Genomic DNA, 12549 nt, shown 5'->3' with positions numbered 1-12549 from the left:
CATTACTTTGACACATGCTTTCTGATGAGGAAGCTTCATAATGGAGAAGTTCACCACATCTCTACTTGCCAGTGGTTTGTTTTTGGCTCCTGTAAATATCAAGAGTTGTTGTAACTGTCTATATGTCAATATATCACACTGGTGCAGAGCAGTGTGAAGTTCAGTGAGTCACAAGAGATAAAAGAGATAAAAATGTGTAGCAGAGCATTGACAAATGTCAGAAACTAAGAGGTAGATTTTCACACTATGAGAAAAGGTGATTTTTTTAAAAACAGATTTTGGTGGCTAAGAATCTCAGTGCAGAAAAGCGGCCGTCAAATGCAAAGCATCATTCACAGGCAGGGTTTGAAATTAACACCCGCCAACCTGCCAAATATGGGTAAAAATCACATGTGGCGGGTAACGCTGTCAAATCACTAGCCAATTTGGCGCGTTATTATATTTACTCACTTTGCTGCGGAAGTTCATGTAAGCCAAATCTGCACAAATTTAGCGCAAACACTCGTGAGTCATCATGAGTCATCAATGTATTGCGCAGAATCTGGCTTACTTGAACACACACATCACTATGCAACAAATAACGGCGTACTTGTTTATTTGCATTGAAGCAATAGCTGAGATTAAAAAGCATTTGGTTAACAGAAAAGACATTGTTATTTTTCCAACATCCTAAATTTTTTTGGTGTTCTTTGTTCTGTATTGATCCGTCCACCTAAAATCAATTTTGAAAGAGGAAGGGAGGAGATGCTGAAAGACAGGATTTGGATTGAATAAGAAATGAATGTATGAAATCCAAAACTTCATATATAAGCTGTGACATAGGTAATCTGGTTCATTTCTTCTTCTTCTTCTTTTTCTGGCTAGTTGCCTAGAAGGTTTAAATGGCCGGTAACTTGAAAATTTTGTAGCCAAATTGGCCGGTGAGTGAAAAAGTTAATTTCAAACCCTGTTCACAGGCAATAGTTAGGCTAGTAGATTCTGTTTCTTCTTAACAGCCCTTTGTCCTTTCAAAATGTTAATTTTTTGATAGCAATATGCACAAATCTAACGAGTTCTTTTATTTTCTGAAGCAAATGTGAGGGGAGTTTGCCAAACATCAGTAAAAAGCTCTCACTGGGTGGTAAGACGTTGTGAGTGTGTTGCCATGGTATTCTTGATGGTTGTTCAGTGGTCACAATATAATATCTATTGCCCTCTGCATGTGTACAGTACATAAAATATATGTACATAAAATATGTTTTTCTTTAGTGCCCACAATGGTTAAACATATTTGGCCCACAAGCTGCTTTATACCATATAATACAAACATAAAGAGAAAAGTCAAAGATACTCCTGAAACTTACTGACTATTCAGCAATTCAAAGAAACAGTAAATCAGTTTCATGATGCAAAGTTGGTGATTTTCAAGAGTTGTTAATGAAACTTTACATTACTCAGCAGAACAGTCTGCAGTTAGACTTCTGGGAAATATCTGGCTGTGGTGGTCTTATGCATGCAATGACAGCTCAGTGGATTGAGGTACAATGGTGAAATACAACCTGACTGGATGGCAATAAACGTCCAGTCATTGCCCCTGCACTGCACTGTAAACAATCCATGACTCTTTGACAGTCGGATATATCTTCAATCGTGGCAAAATGACTACCTTAATGCACTGTCAAGTGCGGTTTATCCTGTTTTATTTTAGCCTGTCAATGCACCCAAATAAGAGGAAACAAATGGTTAATATTGTAACTTCCCAGGCATTTATTGCCAGTAAAAATGCAAACTGACTAAAAAAAATAATGGATCCTGCTGCCGAAAAGTGCTTCCATTTTCAGACATGCCACGAGATGGGAGAAACTCTCCAATCTTGACAGCCTAATAAACTGCTAAGACTTCCATATAGAAAAAAAGAAACAGCTCTGCTGCACTGTGCCAGTGTCACCTGCACTGATCATGGACCGCATACGTTGTTAATTCGTTTTCTGTAATTATCACACACATGTAAATTGATTGTCTAAATGTCTGTAGAAATACTGCGGAATGTTTGGCATTTTAAGAAGGCCAAAATCAAAATCAACACAATGTTGCATTTTCACCATGCATTCCCTAATTGACAGAAAAACAATTTTCCAAGAAATGATGGCATGCGCTGTTGTTCAAACACCACAGTGGTTATTAAATACAGTTCTAATGGGTAAAAAACAACAACATTTTAACCTTCTCACAGAACATTGTGCCATTTCATTCTTACCTGTTGCTCTCTCCGATACTGAAATATTCGAAAACACTTGATCTGAACTCTCTGATTCACCCGGCTCTTCCCGTTTTGATACAGGTATCAATTTGTGCAATTATGGAGCGCAACTCAGATGGCATGCTTTCATAAAATTATACATGATCACAAGGACATTTATTCTTATTTGCATACACGCAATTATGGAAAATGATTATGGATTGTTGATTCAACTGTCTTCTCTTGTTTAGCGGGCTGAAACATCAAGAAACACAGCCGGGGGCTTTTCAGTGGCTATTAGGACATGTAGGTACACCATCTGGGCTCCATGCAACTCTTGCTACATATCAAAAATATATTTTTTTCCTGTCACATTACATTTTCTTCTGCGTTTTTTTTTTTTTTTTTTCAAGAAATGCTTTTCTCATATTGTAGAAAACAGAAAAGCAGATCCAGATAAAACAGTGTTCATTATTGATGTAATGTTCATTACAATGTTCATTTTTTTATGTTCCCTCTACAGAGTGAAGGAAAAAGAGAGACACGGGGCAGTGAGCAGTAAGGGCATATCATAATAGCTGCTGAGAGCCTTTAACTTATAAATCTAAGAGAGCCGGCCTGCTATAGTATGAATGCCAGGTCCTTTCCCATGGCCCATTCCTCACTGTGATTGCTTTTGCCTTTTTTTCCATTGTAAATATTTCATACACTGCTCAAGGTAACATGCACATGAGGGAAGCGCTAATATAAAATATTGATGCAAACAGATGTTTAGGTTTGCATCCTTCAAGAAGTATGCAGGCGTTCAAACTGAACGGCGTGGAATAAATCGATTTGAAGGCCTACTGTGATGCTGTTAAACATGTGACACATGTAGAGCAAATGTACACAACGTTTTGAACGTCTCTGGTTGTTCATCTTCAACAGATATCGTACAGCAAACTGAAAAGTGTTTTCATTGCATATGACACTGACTCTAGAAATGTCTCAATATGAAAAGGGGTCATGCTCTGATTTTGTCACAAGGCCACATGGAAGCCAGTTACACAGCTTTTGCGCTCTTGGCATTTGTCCTACTGTCTACTGTGACTGGGCTCTGTAATTGGTTGCAGCTCTGCAAAGAAATATGGGTAAATGTCTTGCACAAGTCACATCATAAAGCATAAGGGTCTGGCAGTATTTAGCCAGCCATCCTCCAGCCAGAGATATCAGGGCCCTAAATGTCTCCGGGAATAAAAAACATAAAAATCAAACAACGAGAGTAGAGCGCATCAGCAATCCAGATCTATATGCCACTCAAACTCAGTGTAACATGCACAGTGACACAGCATAAAGGGGCTGACTGTCAGTTTCTCCTTTGCTTATATGTCGCTACGCTGCAGCTCTGCATTTGAATGACTGACAGCAAAAAAATGGGTCACACATTCCAAGGTTATTGTGTTTTTATCACTTACAAGTGGTCTGTATATTCATTCACTGGAATGGGTCAGAAAATTGTCATTGTGTTTATGGCAGAAACAGAAATAAAGAATAAAATAATCTGTATGGTCTAGTGTTTTTATTTTCTTTACATTTCACGTCACTTTTCTTCATATTGCACTATTTATGTACTGTTGAAGATAAACTGAGGTTTGCATCAGCTAGAACTGAGAATGACATAAATGAAGCAAGTGAAATGGGAAATGTGACCATTGGGGCATTAAAGTTGTCCATGCGGTCAGTGAACAACATGTCAAACAAATTTACAATCATTTCTGGTAGCACTGATTTATATATATATATATATCCCTTCCAGTTCACACCACCCACTCTATAAAGCGGGACGGGAACCCAGGCCCCTCTGCACGGGCCTCTTTAGATTAGGGGAGTGAGGTTTACATGTACAGCTCTCACTAGCCTATACATTTACATTTACATTTAGTCATTTAGCAGACGCTTTTATCCAAAGCGACTTACAAATTAGGACTAAATTAAGCGAGTCATCGTGAAGAGGCAAAAACAACGCAAGAAGTGCTCAAAATACAAAGTTCAGGCATTATTCAGAGTAGCATAAGCCCGATAAGTGAGGTTTTAAAGGGAAGGTGTTTTTTTTTTTTTTTTTTTTTTTTATGAGGTTAAGTGCTCACGGAAGAGATGGGTTTTTAGTTGTCTTTTGAATGTTGTCAGGCATTCTGCATTCCGGATGAGGGTGGGGAGAGCGTTCCACCAGCATGGAACTGTGAATGAGAATGTTCTGGAAAGTGATTTTGTGGCTCTCTGTGATGGAACCACGAGCCGTCGCTCATTGGCCGATCATAGGCTTCTGGTAGGGATGTAGACTCGTAGGAGCGAGTGAAAGTAGGAGGGAGCTGAGCCTGTGATAGATCTGTAAGCAAGCGTCAATGCCTTGAACTTGATGCGAGCAGCGAGAGGTAGCCAGTGCAGAGAGATGAACAGAGGAGTGACGTGGGCCCTCTTGGGCTCGTTGAAGACAAGACGAGCTGAAGCATTCTGAATCATTTTTAGAGGTTTAGTTGCACATGATGGAAGTCCGGCCAGAAGAGCATTGCAGTAGTCAAGCCTAGAAATGACCAGGGCCTGGACGAGAAGTTGTGTTGCATGCTCAGTAAGGAAAGGCCTGATCTTCCTGATGTTGTGCAGTGCAAACCTGCATGATCGAGCTGTCTTTGAAATGTGATCTGTGAAGGTCAGCTGGTCATCAAACGTTACTCCAAGATTTCTGACAGACCTTGATGGGGTGATTGATGCTGAATCTAGCTGGATAGTGAAGTCGTGCTGTAGAGATGGATTGGCAGGGATTGGCTATACATCTGATTGGCAGATGGATTGGCTATACATCTGTTAAACTCACCTCCCCAAAGCCCACTCCCATCGGGTCACGGCACCACTGTAGCCCGTCCAGTTTGCACCGCCCGCTCTAAGCAGGACGCGAACCCAGGCCAGTTCGCATGGGAGTCTGGCACTCTAACTAGGAGGCTAAACACCGCAGTCTCTAGCGTCAGTCACTAGACTACTTCTATATATATATATATACAGTATATATATATATATATATATTACTAGCATTCAAAACTTTGTGTTAGTAAGATTGTTGAAAGGTACACAAAGTTTCGTTCGCAATTAACAAAATTTAAATAATAAGCTAATACACCATCAATCCTTCTTCCAAAACATGTTTGTCTGACCCTGCTTCACGATGGTAAGCTTTATATTTGTATTTTATAAGTGTTTATATTTTAGACCTTTCAGGATGGTTTTCACGGGATGCGTACATACGTCATATCCATAAATAGAAAAAAGTTGCTCCGGCTACTTGGACGTGTGTATGCTGTGGGAGTGGCATAGGTGCACGCTAAATCTCGAACATCCGGGGAATCACAGGAGAGTCTGGCAAAAAGAGAAAGCGATAGAGCGAGTAATAAAATGGAAATTAACATTGAAAACTGACAGATTTGAAATGTTGTGAAAGCGACCTGGAGATGGCGTTTTAGGTTAATTGTCATACAGTATGTAGCTCTCTAAGTTCACTGTAAAACATTATCTATTGTGAAGAGTTATATTCATCCGCACATTCACACAGAGCTGAAGCACAACCAAAACAATGTTCTTCCACAAAAAGCGGAATTTTCAGCAGCCATTACTCAAGTCTTGTTACATAATCCTTCAAAAACTTCAATTTAATGCATCCTTGCTGAATAAAAGTTTTAATTTCTGTGTAAAAAATCATACTGACACCAAACCTATATATCCCACAGAAAAAATATATATGATCAAATGTATAACTGTTGCACTTTTGTATTACCAAAGCATTGCAGCAAATTGAATAGACGAACTAAAAGTGGCAAAAATGTATATTTCATCCTTCTAAAGTGTGTAAATATGTTATGTTACTTTCTCCTCCCAGCTTAATATTCTAGAAAAATATATATAAGCATGCAATTTCTAGGTATGTTTATTTCCTAAAAAAAAATAAAAAAATGTCTCTATCTGACACAGCAACACTGGCTCAACCAATGGCATGTGTTAGGAGGTTGTAGGCCATAGGTGTAGATAATGTTTTTTTCATATGTATAGCCAACTAATATAGCAATCAGAGGGCGTGCTTGAGAAATCTTTTGGATTCTTTTTTAACCCCTGTTTGGTAATGCTTGTTAGACAAAAATTGCACACAAATAAAGTAAAATAATAGTGCAAAAGATCTCTCTCTCTCTCTCTCTCTTTCTCTCTCTGTCTCTCTCTCTCATCATCATCATTTTAAGGGCTGGCTCTTTGTTACAAGAGCTCCTTTATTGTATAATATTTACCTATACTGCAAATGGAACAGTGGACAAACACACACATCTACTCTCATAAAAAGGCAAAAAAGGGAACAGGTCTTCCCGTCTATTGCATCACAAGGTTATTTCACTGTAATCTGTTATCATGTTGTTTTGACCGTTATTATTGGTTTCCCTTTTCACCTCTGATTCATCACAGCCACACATTAAAAAACTGTCTTCTAACACATATAAACACACACACACACATAGTGCTCAAGGTCTCTCCATAACAGAACACGTAGGTCACGAAATGAATGATTTCCTCCCCTCTTGCCGTGAGACCTCTCCCTCCCTCCTACACACCTCACGCAGGCACAGACGAGGTCCCACACATATACACCGGTTCACTAATGTCCTCCAGAGAGATGCCAGCCACCCCATCTCAGTGATTTCAGACGCCATCATCATCTCCATTACCGCCCGGGAACGCATCAGCATGCCGGTGCTACTGGACATGAGCTCCAGCAGATGGAGGCAGCAGTTCTGCTCTATGTGGCATGACAGTCTGCAGAGATGTTTGCCCAAGCTTTGCCATGCTGTTATAACTCTTCATTATTAATCAGATCTTGCACAATATCTTTCTCTTCGTTCTCCTACCCCTCATGGTCAGCAGTGCATAATTCACACAGCCACTTATGCTTCTCTGACTGTGCCCAGGAGCGCAATGAGCTACCTGCAGATTAAAGACTTATATGGGGATGTACTCTCAGGCCCCATCAGCATTCTAGCGTACCATCTCTTTCAGTTACTCTTTCTCTTTGAAATCATCATATAATATTCCCCACTGAGCTGCACGCCACACACAGATGCACATATGTGCCTTCGTGGAGCACAGCATGTGCATTTCAATGCTTAAAAGACCCTTTAGCTCTGTTCCAAAAGTTAGGGAGCTGCTAGGCATCATAGGCGCTCTCCCATCGACAAGGCTGTTTTAAGATGTTAGCTGATCTTAATTATGCAGCCTAATAACATATTTTCTCTTAGCCAAATTCTAAGGCAGCACAGCATGAATCCTTCGCTGAGGAGGTAACCTCAAAAATATATTGTAACAAGTTATGTAAAAAAATTATTTCGAGATTAAGAAGCATTTATAAATATCCGTATAATTCATTCAGTTTAAAAAAAAATGAACTAAAGTAATATATATTTGGACAATGGAAACTCAAACACATGTTTTTAGGCCACAATATTTTATTAGTATAGTGTAGGGTCTTCTTTTGCTAATACAGCATCAATTCATCTCGAGACTGACAGATAAGTCCTTCACGCAGTGGCCAGAGGGTTGTTTAGCCATTGCGGAACAGTGGATGGGTCACTATGTGATGCTGGTGACTGTGCAGGCCATGGGAGATGTTCAACTTCACTTTCATGTTCATCAAAACATTCTGTCACAAGTCTTGCTGTGCATTGTCATGCTGATACACGGCACCCCCTTCAGGGTACAATGTTTGAACATGGTCCTCCAGAATGGTGTGGTAGAACTTGGTGTTACGCCTCTTTGGGGTTTCTCCATATCTCCACACACTCATCAGAGATCAATACGTGTTTCACATTGTCCACAGCCCAAGATTTGCACTGTTGGCACCAATGAAACCGACATTTGACACTGGCATGAGTGACCAAAGCTTTGGCTATAGCAGCATAACCATGAATATTCACTCTGTGGAGCTCCAGAACAGTTTTGGTGGAAACAGGAAAGCCGATGTGTGCATTTAATTCTGCAGTGAGTTGGGCAGCTGTGGTTTTGTTTTTTGAATACAATCCGGGTTAGTACCTGGACAGCCCTTTCAGACAGCTTCCTCTTGCGTCAACAGTTATACCTGTTGGATGTGGTTTGTCCTTCGTGGTGGTATGCCATATTATACTATAGCTCTTGATACACCACAGGGACTTGCTGTCCTGGTCACAGATGAGCCAGCGAGACACCAACGATTTCTGATATGTCTCTTATTATGTTGTGTGGATTGCAATATTTTATGTACAGCTGTGCTATTGCTCTGCTAATTCAACCTTCACTCTCTGCTCTTACTGATGGAATGTAAAATCAGTGAAGATTGGCCACCAGGCCGTGCATATTTAGGTGTGAAACCTCCAACACTATATGTTTCAGATTCATTGTCCAACCCCTGCATATCTATGCTCATTAAAGCACTGTCCCTCGTGTAGTTCTTCTTGCGTCCGGGAGCCCCAGGGGGCCACAAGGGGGTGCTCTGGGTACACAAAAATGCAAATGAAAAGAAAAATGCATGCAATAATAAGAATAATAAAGTTGAAATTGGAAAACAATTACATGATTACTGTTTATTCTGCTTTTAAGACAGTTTATTCTATGATAGCCATAGATTTATGTTTGTCTTGAGATTTATACCTCTAAATAAATATAAATACTTTACAGGTAATATTTTACACATTTATCATATTTTATTATGCATTTATTTAATTTTTCAATGTAAACATATGCCTTCATATTTTAGGAAGGGAGTATCTTGCCAGGAGAACATCCTATTTTTTGGTCTACAGCATAAAAACATTTTAAAACGCTTGCTTCGTTCATACATTAGCCTTGATGTCATCCATATGAGAACGCATTCCTAAATGCAAATCGTCTACGGCTAGTGATTAGTCACATGACATTTGTGTACGACTCAGGTGACTGGCTCAAAAACTGTGGTTCTCAGGAGAAAATATGGCAGATTTCAAATCACATACTTTTAATAGGAAATACATCAATACAAGATAGCAAACTGCACACATCCAGCAATTTCATAGGGTCTGTAACAGCCGACATATCACTCTATATTTTTTCTTTACATCTGCAACATTCTTTTTTTAATTCACTTTTGTCCTAATTGCATTCCCTGCGTTTCACTTTCATTGTGATCCAATAAGTCAAAATCCACAGATTTCAATTTCAGCTTAAGAGAGTGTGCGTAGTTACACTCCATTTCCCTATTCTCATCACACTCTTCTCACAGTGAGACACCAGGCTTGTAAATTAAATCAACTCTGAGTGGGCCGATGCTATTTTTACCACTATCATGAGACCGCCAGTCAATCTAGTGGTTGAGGATGCTTCTAAATGAGATATAGGCGAACCATATTCTAGGAAAAGATAGAAACGGTAAACACAAAACTTGCACTATTTTGCTAATCTCTCACTCTTTCTTGTGTATGAGAGACATTTTTCCTACTCTATGATTTCCACGTTGACTGTGAAAGAGTCTGAGGGCTGACCGCAAAGCGCCGGTCACTGATAACGAGATAATCTGTCCCCCGCACGGCATGAGACTGGATGTGATGCATGAGGAAACTCAGTGGGGAGGTGGGAGACCATTATCAGATTCATTATACTGACTTACATTCGTCGAGAACTTTTTGTCTTCTCTGGCATTTACTGAATGAGGGTTGCTGGCAGAGGTCAGCTCTAGTGGAAATGGTTAGCAGACAGTGGACATTTTTATTCCAAGCATGCTGCTAAACTTAACATATTTTGTGGTGGTCACTGAATGTGTTAACTAGTGTGTTGTTCTACGGTCATTTTAAAATCTCCATGAAACGGAAGTTGCGATAGTCTTATCTGCCCTATTGTGACGTATATGTGAAACAGCTTCTCGAACAAGAAAAAATGTAGGACTTAATTTTGTCCAGAATTGACTGGATCATTTGATTGATTTAATTTGCTATTGCTGTGATCTCATGTGATTGACAGGTTGTCCCACCCTTGCACTAGTAAAAGAGATGTCACTGCAAGAGGGAGGGGAAGATATCTGGATTAAAGAAAAAATACATATATATATTGAAATATACAGTATATAACAGTATTCCATGAAAAAAAGGATTGTCAATTTTGATTTCATGGTTACTTTAACTGATTTGGGAAAATGCTACATTAAAATCATTTAAATTGGTTACTTTTTTGTAAGGAAAAAGTATGAATTAACTTATCATTTACAGTGAAAATATATTTTGCAGCTGCCCTTTTCCATTCAATGAAAGTGAAAGGTAGGCTAAACGGGAGCTACAAAATGAAGGAAGAAAGGCCACAGTTGATGCCAACGTGTGTGTCTCCTAACCAATCACTGTGCGACAAAATTTGAATATTAAACTGCATTAATGAGATGTGAGAACCGAAAGGCAGGTTTTCTCTGAATTTTAAAATAGCATATCCTACAATTTCTGTAAAATACTGTAAATATAGGCACAATAACATCAAAATAATATGCCTAAATCACTTTATGAAACACACGGAATGTTACCGATGGATTTGTCAAGTGGGCCTAATGTTCTCGCAAACAACAGCTGCCAGTTTCAAGTCCTTGAAAATGTTTAATAACCAGTAAATGCGCTGATTCGAGATAAGACGCATTAAATTAAGTCATAAATTATTCTCATCAATTAATTCACTTATTTATTCATTAATCACGAAAATCCCATTCAAATACTCATAGGCTACTTGATATCTGCAGAGCTCAACGGGCAGCAGATGCTGTGCATTTCCTTTATATTGCAGATCTGACGGCGCTTTGCGAGAACCTCTTCTCACGTGCAGTCTTCAGGGCTGCCAACTTTTGAGTTTAGCTTGGAGTGAGATTTTTTTTGGGGGGGGGGGGGGGGGGGGGTTGTTGTCAAAACAATGTTGCCAAAACATTTGGTAACTAAATAGAATTTTATGAAGTTTAGTGACAACATGTTACAATGTTTACATTGTACAATGACTGGTAGGATACAGTTTTTATTATTGCTTGACAAAAATTTAAAGATTTCAATTTCATTCTTGTGATTTGATTCCGATTTTGAGTCAATATTGACTAATTTGGATACATGTTTATTTTAAATTTTATTTTAAAAAATAATCTCACCTAATGCTGTAAACATAGAGGGCCCAATCTGCTGGTATTATTAAAGGTTAAAAATAACAAATTAAATGAAATATAATGCAGTTTTTGTTATAATAACAATTATTTAATGACATAAGTAAAAATATAATAAATATGTAATACAGTGCTCAGCAAAATCTCCTCTCTAGCTATTTTTTTCTATTCAGTTAACATGCTATGGTCATTAAATGGCTTTCCTGAGGTAAATGTAACGTTATGTGACATAATTGTTCTCCTGCTGTTATATTGACCTCTTTCTGTGGTTGAAAAACACTAATTGGTCGATATTATGTATACTTTCGGTAAGTTGTACTGCATCTTTAAATAAAAAAGTAACAGATGATCGGTTCACGTGCTCTTGAACTGAGGCGCTCAGCGATCTGTCACGTCACATTTACAAGCACCAAACGTATTTTTGTCTGAATTTCATAATAAAATTGACGGAATCTAAGAGCTGAGAATTAGTTTAATATTAAAAGTACCTCTTTGCTCCGCAATTTTTCTGTGCGTGAGAAAATGGATGTGTGGCGTGAGAGCGTGTGAAAAGTGTCAATTGCGTGAGTCTCACGCTCAATGCGTGAGAGTTGGCAGCCCTGAGTCTTTCACTCTCAAACCACAGCAAAATATCAGCTCCAGTTTGAGCAGAGAAAACGAGCCTACCGCCCGCTATTCTCTGATAGGTTGTGTAAATATACAGAGGGACCGACGCATGCAGAGCAAATAGGGAAATAGAAATGTCACATTACATTTGGTTAAACAGGCTCATGGTGATTTGAATGACAGGAACATGAGGTAAAAGTAGAGTGCAATAGTCAATGGGTTAATTGCATGTCTTTCACACAAACGGATTCCATGAGAACCAAAAGCAAATCTCAAGTTTAATTAAAATTATTATTTAATTTGCTTTCTTATTTAATGGAATCTGTTTAACGCTTGTTAGAATGCTTGCAGTACCACCAAAGATCCTCTAGGTGGCACAGTGTTGACATTACAGAGACGGTTGAGGGGAAGTAGGCCTATCTGTTTTCAGGCTAAAACTACAAAAATGTTTTTTCTTCACTCTACTAACCTTCAATTCAGTTGGGAACCACTTAATGCTAAACAATAGCATAAAAGACTGTCACTGCTGCCTTAG

Source organism: Squalius cephalus, assembly GCF_949319135.1.
Source record: "Squalius cephalus genome assembly, chromosome: 14".
NCBI lineage: Eukaryota > Metazoa > Chordata > Actinopteri > Cypriniformes > Leuciscidae > Squalius > Squalius cephalus.
This window is presented reverse-complemented; position numbering follows the sequence as displayed.